General features: G+C 36.5%; 1 long non-coding RNA gene across 1 annotated transcript in view; it reads right to left on the bottom strand.

Annotated features, from left to right (window-relative positions):
- Positions 1–987: 987 nt before the first annotated feature.
- The window catches only part of LOC122812576, a 105,087-nt gene continuing 94,277 nt past the window's right edge, over positions 988–11,797 (bottom strand). The window contains exon 4 of the long non-coding RNA XR_006366543.1: positions 988–2,079. This is a non-coding gene — a long non-coding RNA (uncharacterized LOC122812576). The remainder of the gene's footprint in view (positions 2,080–11,797) is intronic.

The raw sequence follows: 11,797 nt of genomic DNA, 5'->3' as shown, positions 1-11,797 counted from the left end.
TTTTTGCGGATTACAGGTAACAATTTATTTCAAAGTTTTCAAAAATGCAGTTACCAATAAAATTGCTAATAAAATGTCAGTGCATGCTAAAGCCAGTCATAGGCAGTAGATTAGTGGCAGCTGCTGTCTAACATGATTTTGTTTGTTCCAACAAAAGGACTAGTTCAATGTAAATTGCATCTTGTTTCAATGCTTTAATGTTTAAAATTTCTATCTATTTAAGAGTTCTATGTTCTGCCATGGGGCTTGAAATGACCACCATTTCCTTGAGGAGAAAGGAAAATACTGTTTAGCCTTGATAACAATACCCCTTCATGATAGATAAGGCTTGGGTGATTGTGGAATATGCCCTGTTTTAATGGGCAAACTAACCACCACAATGATGCTCTTAGTGTTAACAAGAGATTCTAGATCTTGCATGTGAAGCCAAGGTTTTCTAGTGTAACAGGAAAACACACAATCTAAAGTGTTACTGCCCTAATCAAGGGGATGCTTTTTGACTGGACACAGCAAAAATTCTGGGTCATGTAAAAATGCTGATTTTGTGGACTGCAAAATACAATACACATATTTTGGACATTAATTCTAAATAGCAATATGAAAATAAGTTCCAAAAACTCATTGGTTATGTTCTTTGATTTATATTCTCCACATAATAGTTACTGATCTAAAATGTTCATCTCTGTAATTCCCTTAAATGAACACAATATTGCACATTTCATGAAACAAAAAAATAGCACATTTAAATCCATAGAATAAAATATCTCTGATCATAGTACAGATTCTGATTTGATAAAATAAAAACATATTTGAATATGCTGACATGTTCGACACTTCAATACAATGCATGCACAATCTTATACTTAAACATTCTGTATGCCAGTCACTAGTTACTTTGCCATAATGTCAATAATTAATTACTTTGTCATGTTTTAACTGCAAGAAAAATGTAGAAAAAACTATACTATTTTAACATACAAAGCAGCTCACAAAGTTTATTGCACACTCAGTTTGAGCAGGAATATTTCATCTGTTTAGGAAAAACCTGATAAATCAGAGACATAGTTTCTAAGCAGCTTGGTTTGTTTAACATTTTAAAATATATGTAAGTCATCACAGAAAATTTTGCATGTAATGTCTTGAACTCTTTTTATTACTAACATGAAAATGTGAACATATAAAACACCTACAAGAAGATATAAGTATATGGCATGTCAGTACTAGCATTGGCAATGTTGTGGATAATAAATAATTCTAGTTGGTAAAGTCAAACAAATAGAAAGAAATACAATAAAACTGGTAGGGAGTGGCTACATAATGGTGATCCATACACACATATTTAAAGAAGGAGTGATTTCCAATGATTTAAAGTACTACAAACTGAAAGAGAGACTGGACAAGTCACTGGTTTCCTTGGGTGGGGACAATAGGTTAAGAGGAAATACTATTATGGAAGACATTATATAAGAGGAAAAAATGCTATCATTATAAGGCAGATTATTGTGGCTTGTAATAACTGTGAAATAACTTGAAAGATCAGACTGGTAAACATATCTGCCATCAGTACTGTAGCCACATATCTAGGCTTCCATATCAATATTTACATGTATATGCTATGTTTTTTCAGTACAGTAAATTAAAATTATTACATTTGCCACTTCTTTTGTACTTTTTACTTATTAACAATACCAGCACCATCTGGATTATCATTTTATGAAGGAAGATCACACAATGACATTGTGGTGTTGTCCAATAAGTCACTGAAACAATGGATTGTCCAACTTGTAGATACAGCAGTTGAATATGGAACAGAAGATACTGTAACGTCTCAAAAACACCTCTTTATGCCAGAACCACCCTTTGTCTTTCCACACATAGCCGGATATATGTGTAAATACCTAAAGTATTGTACTTCTTTTCTTTCTGCCCATTTTATTGACTTGGGGTTGTACTGCCTTTGTCAGCCATCTTTCGGGCACTGTAATATGACAGACTTATTCCCATTAGAGCTAAAACTAGTGCAAGTTTATTTCCCAGGCGGTCCTTTGGCTTATACTCCAACTTTCCAGCTGCCTGCATCTGAGAAGAAAAAGATGAGACATGTTAGACTTAGGATATATATCAGTCAGTGAAATATCAGTTTTATAGCTATCCACAGTATCATTGGGGTACAGGCAATGTTTGTTATTGGGTCAAGAAAGCTGTACATGGAATTTACTTTTTTAACTTATGTGATATGACACATAAAAATCTGGCTATGCATAGCTTCAGTGATTCTTTGTAACACATTAATAAAAACACACACTGTCCTATGATGTTGCTTTTCTTCCAACTATTAAGACACTGAACATAGCTTTTTGCATTAGATAGTTTGCTGCACTCAGAAACTGTTGTAGTTATCCATTTTTATAAATTTGGATTCTTTACTATGATTCAGATGACAGTTTTCTATTTTAACTGTGAAAAGTCTGGGCTGCATGGTTTCCATCCAAACTATTGAATATGGAAGAGTAAAGCTCTGAGCTGTTAACCAGCTGTTTCATGTAGTCCAAGAAGATAGGGTTTGACTCCTTCTAACTTTGTACGATAACTGTATGAGTTTGAGCAAGTCACTTAAGCAGACAGTGCTCCTAGGTCATCCCTGAAAAGGGATAAATGGCCAATGGCCATACCCGGTTAACAAATGAATAAAATATAATAAGAAAAGGGATAAATGGCCAATGGCCACACCCGGTTAACAAATGAATAAAATATAATAATACTCTGTCTGTTGCAGGGAAATTGATGACAGTATAGTGACCTGCAGTACAGCTTACTGGGTTAATGTTATAAGCTGCTATTTATTTATTTATTTATTTATTTAGATTTGTTGACCGGGAGTGTCCGACTGGACGTGGGTCCATTTTCAGCGGAGGCCCGTGGAGAAAAGCTCCACAGTAAAATTAGTTATATCCTATTGGCCAGAATACTGTGTGAGTCAAAATAAGCTACTTAATACAATAATACTACTGGCCACCCTTGAGAAATCTCATCTGACACTAGTATGTCATAACTGGAAATGAAAGCCTAAAAATGCCTGATGTTCAAGAATGTTATTGGCACACGAGGATACATCTTGATTTCATCAGACATATTCTTTTTGAAAACATTTCTTTTTCTGGATTGTTTGCTGATGTCATTATACGTTCTGCAAATTTTTAGCACCAGACCAAAACAGTCAAGGATAAAAACTATACCTCACAGCTAAGTACTAGGTCTACTTTTGTTAAACTTTTATATAACTCTTGAACCCTTGTTTTAATATCCACAGTCCTAGGTCATGTTAAAAATAGCTGTCAAGGCTAATATGAAGAAGCATTGTTTCAAGTGAGTTGTAAATGTGAGGTACAGAGCTGTTCTGAGTCATCGGAATGATCTTACATGATGAGGGAATATAACAAAAGCAGGACAGGCATGACATGTAAGATATAAGACATAACCCTTGTTCAAGAATGTCTTCAAGAAGTAAGGTTTTGGGCAAAATAGGTATATTGAAATGCTGCAGTCTGTCTTCAGAGTTTGCATCCCTCTGCTAGTGGTTGCTGAATGAATATTTGCATTATTTTACTCAACAGTGAAGAACAATTAATTGGCCAGCATCCACAGGGCTGCTTTACACTGGAATATCCATATTCTAAATAATGATTCTTTCAAGCATCTTCTAACCCCACTTTCAAAAAATATTGCATATATCGATCTACCCATAAGCTCCAGTGGAAGTCTTTTGTAACAGTCCACAGGCAGCTATGAACCTTAGTGAAATAGAACAGTAATACCGTTGGTGAAGTAAGCATGGGAAAAGAGTGCTTTCAAACCATTTTACTGTCATATCAGAGTTAATCCAGTTGCTGCACATTGTTTTAGTTTCACATGCAGTCATTAAAATAATATTAAAAGAAAAAAAAATAGCTATCAAAAACAAGCAGAAGAAATAATCCTATTCATAGATAGATAGTTACTAGGCATGTAGTCCAGGAAACTGAGGAGCCTGGTCCATTTTTTTTTCCAATTACCCCAGCGCATGCTGGTTAATTGACTTGCTCCGACTCACACAGCAGACAAATAAAAGCTGAGGGAACCAAACTCTGGACTACAGAAACAGCTCATTAACAGATCATAGTCACAATCCTCTGCTCTAACTGCTAGATTCTTGCGAAATTGTCTACCATAAAATCAGAACTACATAAGTAAATCGTACTGAAATAAACACTGCAATGAAAACAGCTGTACTCGTGATTCAAAAACAGAGAACAACAGATTTATTAAACTGTTTTTCCTACACTGAGTGGCTTTGTTCTCTGGTTCTGAATCACAAGTACAGCTGTTGTCACTGGACTGTTCATTTCATTAGGATTTATTTGAGTAATTTTGGTTTGTTTTTATCCGGCTGGTTCCACTTATTTGGCTACCAAAAGAAGCAAAACAAACAGCTGTAAACTCATTCACTATGAATTAATAACATACAACTGCACAATAATATTCAGAATACATAATTACATTGCAATGCACATCAAAAGCCTGATTAAATTAAACAGTATTTCAAAAATTGTTACACAGAGTCTTCCTTATGCATTTGTCAGCAAACTCTGCATAACTGATGTCACCACAGATAAAACTGTTTCCCATACTGCTTCTAACTATGAGCCCTTAGGAAGACTCATATTAGTAGCAATCAAATATAAAGGGAAGGGAGTGCAGTGAAATCTTGCAGCTAGTTTGACTCCAAGGAGCTTTATGGCCTCATAAGTAAGCAATGCAAACAGGAAGACAGCTAGTGAACACTGTATTTAATAACAAGTAATAATTTCAAATTAAGATAAATATGAACAGTATGCACCCTTTGCATGCTGGTGAAGCAGCAACCCTAGAGTAAAACATGAGTCAGAAAACACAACTTGGATGAAATGAAGGAACACATTAGAGTGAACTAACCACCCAATGTTGCCAAAGAGTGGACTTTGCTAATGCTATTCACATATCTGATATTATAATTAGGAGTCCTGTGAGGTAAAACACATGGGTCCACCATTTTTGTTATGCCTCATGTTCATCTTCTTAAAATCTTGGATTCATACCCCCTTCTTTAATCCATGCAAGGCATCACTGCACCAAGATTAAGGGGTTCTATATTAAAACATCGAAATTTCATTATTTCGAATGTTCTAACATTGACCCCTACTCAGTGAACGCTGACAACATCGAACATTCAGAACAGCAAATTTTTTCCTAGGGAAAAAATTTGCTGTTCCAAAACACATACACACAACACAAGCACACAAAACAAACAGCAATCCACACACATACACCCAAAATCTTGCAGCTAACCCTACACTAAATTATACAAACACCATTAACTATCCCCTTACCTTAACCCAAATCCTAACCCTAAGGTCCATCACTATCGCACACTCACCTCACCCGCGCCCTAACTCACCTAACCCAGCCTAACCCTCACATCCACACAGTCGCACACATACCTCCCTTGTGCCCTAACCCTAACTCACCTAACCCATGCCCAATTGCACACTTACCTGAACCTGACCTGTAACTTTCCACCACAGCGCTGAAAATAGCAAAACGATAGAAACAGACAACCAAATTCTTTCCCTAGGAAAAAATTTGGTTATCTGTCGTTTCACTATTTTCAGCGTTCGCTGAATAGGGGTCAATGTTAGAACAATTTAAATAATGAAATTTTGACTTTCTAATATAGACTCGATTAAGGTACATGTGCCTCTGAGATCTTCCTTCTTTGTTAAAGATCATATAATTCATATTTTTCATACTTTGAGTTAATTAGTTCCCATATTTGACAGCTAAGAACGTAAAACATTTGTACTGTATACGTGACTATTAGATGATAAATTAAGACCACTTTGAAAGCTGCCTTTTGTGTGATCAGAATACAATCCTGAGTGACCAATGTAAATGCCAGGGCTTCAAATCTGTGCCATGAGAGCACTGAAGCTTGAAATCTTCATACATGCCCCCATTTACCTTGAGGAGGCATGTAAAAATCCCATGCAAGTGCAAGAAACATAAAAGTTGAGAGACCCCAAGTCCAGATCTAAGGCCAGACTTGGCTCTTATTCAATATTTACCACTTTTGTGGAGGTCTCAAGTCCACTACATGAGAGGGCATCATCTTCCAGTGATATAGTAGTTTCTTCCTTACATATGGATGAGCATAAAGTGAAGATTGTCACCTCCCTAGTAAACATCCTTAGGAATGAGATATGGTCACTTTGCCCTTAACTTACCTGGAAATCTGATTCATTTGAAAAAGATAGATGCTCAAGTCACATGGGCAGAACTGTAGGCCTTCAAAAGAGGCTATGGGGACTACCTCTTATTTCTCTCCCACCACACGGATGGTTGCTCATCAGTAAAGACCAAGACAGGCCTCATATATACCTCCCACGAGTGTTGTTTGCCCTCCGCTTTCCCTATCCTTCCAATGGACTTGGACATTATATCAATATGTATTGGACGATGGCTGACCAGGTACATGATTCAGTAATCATATATTATGCAGGCTCTGCAATGGCCCTTGTGGTAACCTTGGGCCATGACTCCCATCACATTCACCTAATATGTTTAGTTAAATGTATGACCTGCATTTCAGTAGAATAACTGAGCATGAGGGGAATAACAAGTAGGTAGGTAGCTGCAAGACAAAATGGGCTTTTCTCCTGTTCCTTATTTGTCACCAACTTTGAAGATACAGAGAATCCTCTGTACTGCAGACTGACAGACAGTGAATACTTTTATAGGTGCATAGTTAAGTAATAGACTAACTCCACTTGCAGGCCATTTTTAAGTCTAGCCAGTTTCCCTTTTTGTTTTTGAAATAACCTATCCCATTTGGTTAAGGACTGGCCTTACTGATCCCATGGACAATAATTAAATATTACCCCTAATAAGAATACCTGGGATCATACCATAGATAATTTGAGAGAACCCCTGCATGGGACAAAGCATTTAGGAGCTGTCTCTATCCATTAGTAGTACAGGGTGCAGTCTTGGGGTAAATTTTCTGATTCCCATCATAGATCCAAGTTACACTTGAATATAGACAGGGATGAGCTCTGTTTTATGTGGATGAGGAGTCTGTTTCAGAGCAGTGGTACCCTCTGCGAGACATACCTGTCCCTACCAACCATTCTTTTGGTATTGTAGAAGAGGTACAGATCCCTAGACGGAGTATTTCAGCTGTCATTTGATTTATTAATGTGGAGTAAATTCATCAGTATTGGATCGGAGGACACTTTATCTGCTAGACACAGGTCATCTCTTAGCAATCTGTAAGATACTGAGTATAGTGTCAGGACTTTGATTCAGTCTATGAAGGACATGTTGTTTAGGCATTGTATTTTTTTAGTAAGGTATGTCTAAGGGCATTGCAGTTGTTGAGTGTGTCTGGACAGATACATGCTAAAGCTGTGCAATATATAAGGACTTTATTACAGCAATAGACACATGCCTATTCCTATACATATATATATATATATATATATATATATATATATATATATATATATATATATATAGGTCTACTTCTGTTTATCGAAAGATCACTTTTTGGAAAAACAGAAAGTTGAACCCACTTTAGTGAAAGTGCACTTAAATGAAAGTGCACTTTCGCGAAAACTGATTCACAGAATCGGAAGAAAACTCCACTAAAACACATTTTTGCAGGGGGGCAAGCACCCCTGTACCCCCCATGTGGGGGACTGCCCCCGCTACTTAAATATACTAACTCCATATCGCACTACAGTGTGGAAAATGATATATTTCCTTATCCTCACTGTACTGTGCTTTGGTGAATTGTTTTTTGTGAAAGTGCTCTTTCATTTAAGTGCACTTTTGCTAAAGTGGATTTGATTTTCTGTTTTTCGAAAAAGTGATTTTTCGATAAACAGAAATAGACCCAGATATATATATATATATATATATATATATATATATATATATATATATATATATATGGGTCTACTTTGTTTCATTGGAAAATCCATTCACTGAATTTCAATTCTCCCTGACCTAATCACTGAAAGCTCAAATTACTGAAAACTCATTTCACCTAATCAAATTTCTCTGAAGTGAAGTACTGGCAGTGTGTAGAGTACTGTAAGGCAAGTAAAAGGTATATGCCCTTCGTATTTTTGTCATTCCTTAATTCTACCATTAATATATATATTTGTTTTGAAAATGCCTTTGATTTAGAAGTTTTCATTATGTTATAAAAAACATCAAAGCTAAAGTTATAATTTGTCTGTTACTAGGAGGTTGCTGTTAAAGGAAGTGTGTGATAAGAAAAGGTTCATATTTATGAAGATAGACAAAGGTGGTGTTCTGTTCATTATAGAAACAAAAGAATACATAAATGGTACTAAGGAACAGTTTCTAGATAATTCTAAAGTATATGAGAAAGTTATTAAGAACATTGTTTATAAAGAGTATAGCAGTACTGACACAGCAATAACTGACCTGATTAATAGTAACATAAGTTTTTGTTGCTGTCTTTTGGCTTTTCCCGGTTAGGGGTCGCCACAGTGGAACTCCAGTCCACTAATGATTGGCAGTATATTTTTATGAACGCCGAGGTGCCAGTTCAACCTTCAACAAAGGTACGCCCATTTACACATGTCTTTCGAATGCCCACCCAACCGCGGGGAGGACATGCAGACTCCACACAGAAGGCACTCCCCGCACTCCAGTTGAGAATAGAACGGGAGAACCTCTTGCTGTGAGGCAACAATGCTACCGCTGCACCACCGCGGAAGTCATTAATAGTAACATAAGTGATTGTTTATATCTATCTCTCTATCTAGCTATCTTTTTATCTATCTATATCAAGAAATTAAACAATTAATAGTAACATAAGTGATTGTTTAATTTCTTGATATAGATAGATAAATTGATAGCTAGATAGAGAGATAGATGTTTGTGAGTGTGTGTGTTTGTGTGTGTGTGTGTGTGTGTGTGTGTGTGTGTGTGTGTGTAGCTTTCTCTCTCTCTTTCTCTCTCTCTCTATATATATATATATATATATATATATATATATATAATTATATATGTGTGTGTCTGTTTGTGTATGTTATGATGGACTTGGGAAAGGCTTCTTTGTGCATTTCCACATTTCCCATCTTTTCTCACTTGTTAGCCTAATTTCATACAAGAGGACCATGACTCCTTTCTATCACCATTTGATGGGCAACAACCTGGTTTCTAGTTCTTTGAATCTTACTCTTTAAAGACACATCAATGGTTCTAGTTCTGAGGGTACCAATTTTGTTCCAAGAAGACTACCAGACTACATGACAGTTGCATTAATTTCTATTCAGCCATGAAATCTTCCCAGTGAGATCTCAAAGACATTCAAGGATGACACAAAACCTTCCACCTGGGCCACCTTCATGACATTAAAAGGAAATGTCTCAGTGGTTAGGCCAAGGGATATCCTGTTTCACACTCTGCATATCTTCAGCTTTGTTTTCTTATTTCAAGTATCTTTTTGAACTGAGCCTCATTTTTACAATCATCACACAAAGGAAGACAGATCTCTGGTACAGCATAGACTGGTCCAACAATTTCTGAAGACAGTCCTTCATCCATATCATTAGCCTTTGGTAATGAATCCAAGTACACACTGGGAAATCAATTTTGTGATCAACATGGGTTCATATCTGAAGGCAAGCTGGTTTAGTGAACCCAAAGTGCGGATCCCAGAAGATGCTCTTGCTTGTGGCCATCAGTGTGATCTCATGGATGTGAAAGTTGTCGGCTCGACTGAGTCAACAGCCTTTCCTCACCTTCCTTGAAAACCAGGTCTGTTTCCAACTCACTTCTCTCAAGGTGGCTTCAGCGATTTACAAAGTTTCTCTCCTTGTTTTCTTTCTGCATGATGCAAACAGAGAAGACAGTAGTTTTTATACATTGGATCTTTAGTACAGTTGTGGGCCTATGTTACTTAGTCCCTTTTCATAAGCTAGAAAGGTTTGTGCAGTTGCCAAACATACTATATTAAAGCATATTGTTGTACACATCATTATGTGTCAGTAGAAGGCCAAATCTTGACAACTGTGGTGACAGGATTATCCATCATTATTCTACCATGAGGAGCTGCTTCTGTTGTATACTGGAAGACTGCCAACATGGCAGACATTTGTACTTCAGCTACCGGAGCATCTCTGTATATTTTAAAAATTACTGCAGCTTGGCTCTACTCCAGAAAAGGATCATACTTTTGGTGGGCTGTCTGGGAATGGTATATGTCATGAAGTTCTTTACCTTCTCTCTTCAAGGCGCCTTCCAACATTTTTGATGTCCTTTTTTTGGGGAGGGGTACGGTTCTGATTTTACCCAAGTATTACACCCACTGAAGAATCCCCATCAAAGTAAAGTATGAGATATGTAAATACTGAGCATATCGGGTAATCTTCAGTAGTGATTTCTGTACTGGGTGCATTATTTATTATTTATTTATTTATTGACGTTTGTTTACTGGGAAAGCCCACTAGGCCACAACCGCCCACTTTCAGTGGAGTGATATATTATACAAGACCGAAAAGGAAGCATATAACATGCAATTATTACAGATTATTAAAGTTTAAAGATACATACTATCTAAGTAATCATACATTTATTGATGCATTGTACATTTAGAGATTAAAATAGAGATGAGAACTGTCATATGGACATATTTGCAAGGTTCTGAAGGAGTATCAGCTAGCACAACAGTGCAGGGAGGTGTGTAGTTGTTTTATTACTTGATAAAAAGTCATGAGGATATAGTAAGGCATAGATAGATAGGCATAGGTAGATGACATTTTAGTGTTTAAAATGAGGATAAAGGAAGATCTGAAAGGTGAGGATGTAAGTTAAGGTGAGTATGACTATAGATGTAGGTAATCAGGTTATCAATGGATTACTCCTCTTCTGAATCACTTATGGAATCATCCATCTGTTGCATCATGGCAACATGGACTTCACCTCAAATTTATAATTCTAAAACCTTGTAAGCTATTTTTTTTTGTTGCAGATGCACTCCTTGTTCTAGTTGTGGTCAAGACAGCTGACCCCCAGCAAAATGCATAACCTCTAAACTGGTGAACAGATGTCATTTGCAGGTCTAAGGAATAATCTGCACCCTGGTATGGGAGCTTGAAATTTTAAGGAGAGATACATGAGAGGACATAAGGATGTACTCGTCTTCCATCCACTGCAAAGGGCTGTCTCAAAGAGCAGCAGATATTATGTTATGAGTAAGCACATATCTCTTATGTTTATAAACATATTGCCTCCAAACAAGTGCATTTAAATAAAGTGGTGACAGACACAGCTCACTTATCTAACAGATCTGAAAATACGATCTCTTTTATTGATAAAAGCTTGAGACATTCATGAGCAGTACTTAACATTCAAAAAAGGTACTGTATGATGATGTATTCTGGAAATTTTCAACATGCATTAGCAGCACATATGTAGATTCTGTCTTTAAACTTATCATCAAGACATTTATTTATGCTTACTTTTTTAATTTTCATAATATAAGCATTCCCTCTAAATCAAGTGCAGCTCTTTATAGTTTCTTTTTAAGTATGGGTCCCCAGTATCTTACTACTGACTTATAGTGCACCGTAAGTAATATCCTAGACACCCATTTTTCATTCCATACATTATCCCTGTTAAATTTCTCCAAATGTCTTGGGTTTATAATTCCTTGAAGGGAATGGAACCCATTCCTATGTCAGGA

The sequence above is a fragment of the Protopterus annectens genome, chromosome 1.part1 (assembly GCF_019279795.1).
Source record: "Protopterus annectens isolate FY-2018-M chromosome 1.part1, PAN1.0, whole genome shotgun sequence".
Classification (NCBI taxonomy): Eukaryota; Metazoa; Chordata; order Ceratodontiformes; family Protopteridae; genus Protopterus; species Protopterus annectens.
Note: the sequence above shows the minus strand (reverse complement) of the source record. Positions and strands in the feature narration are given on the sequence as shown.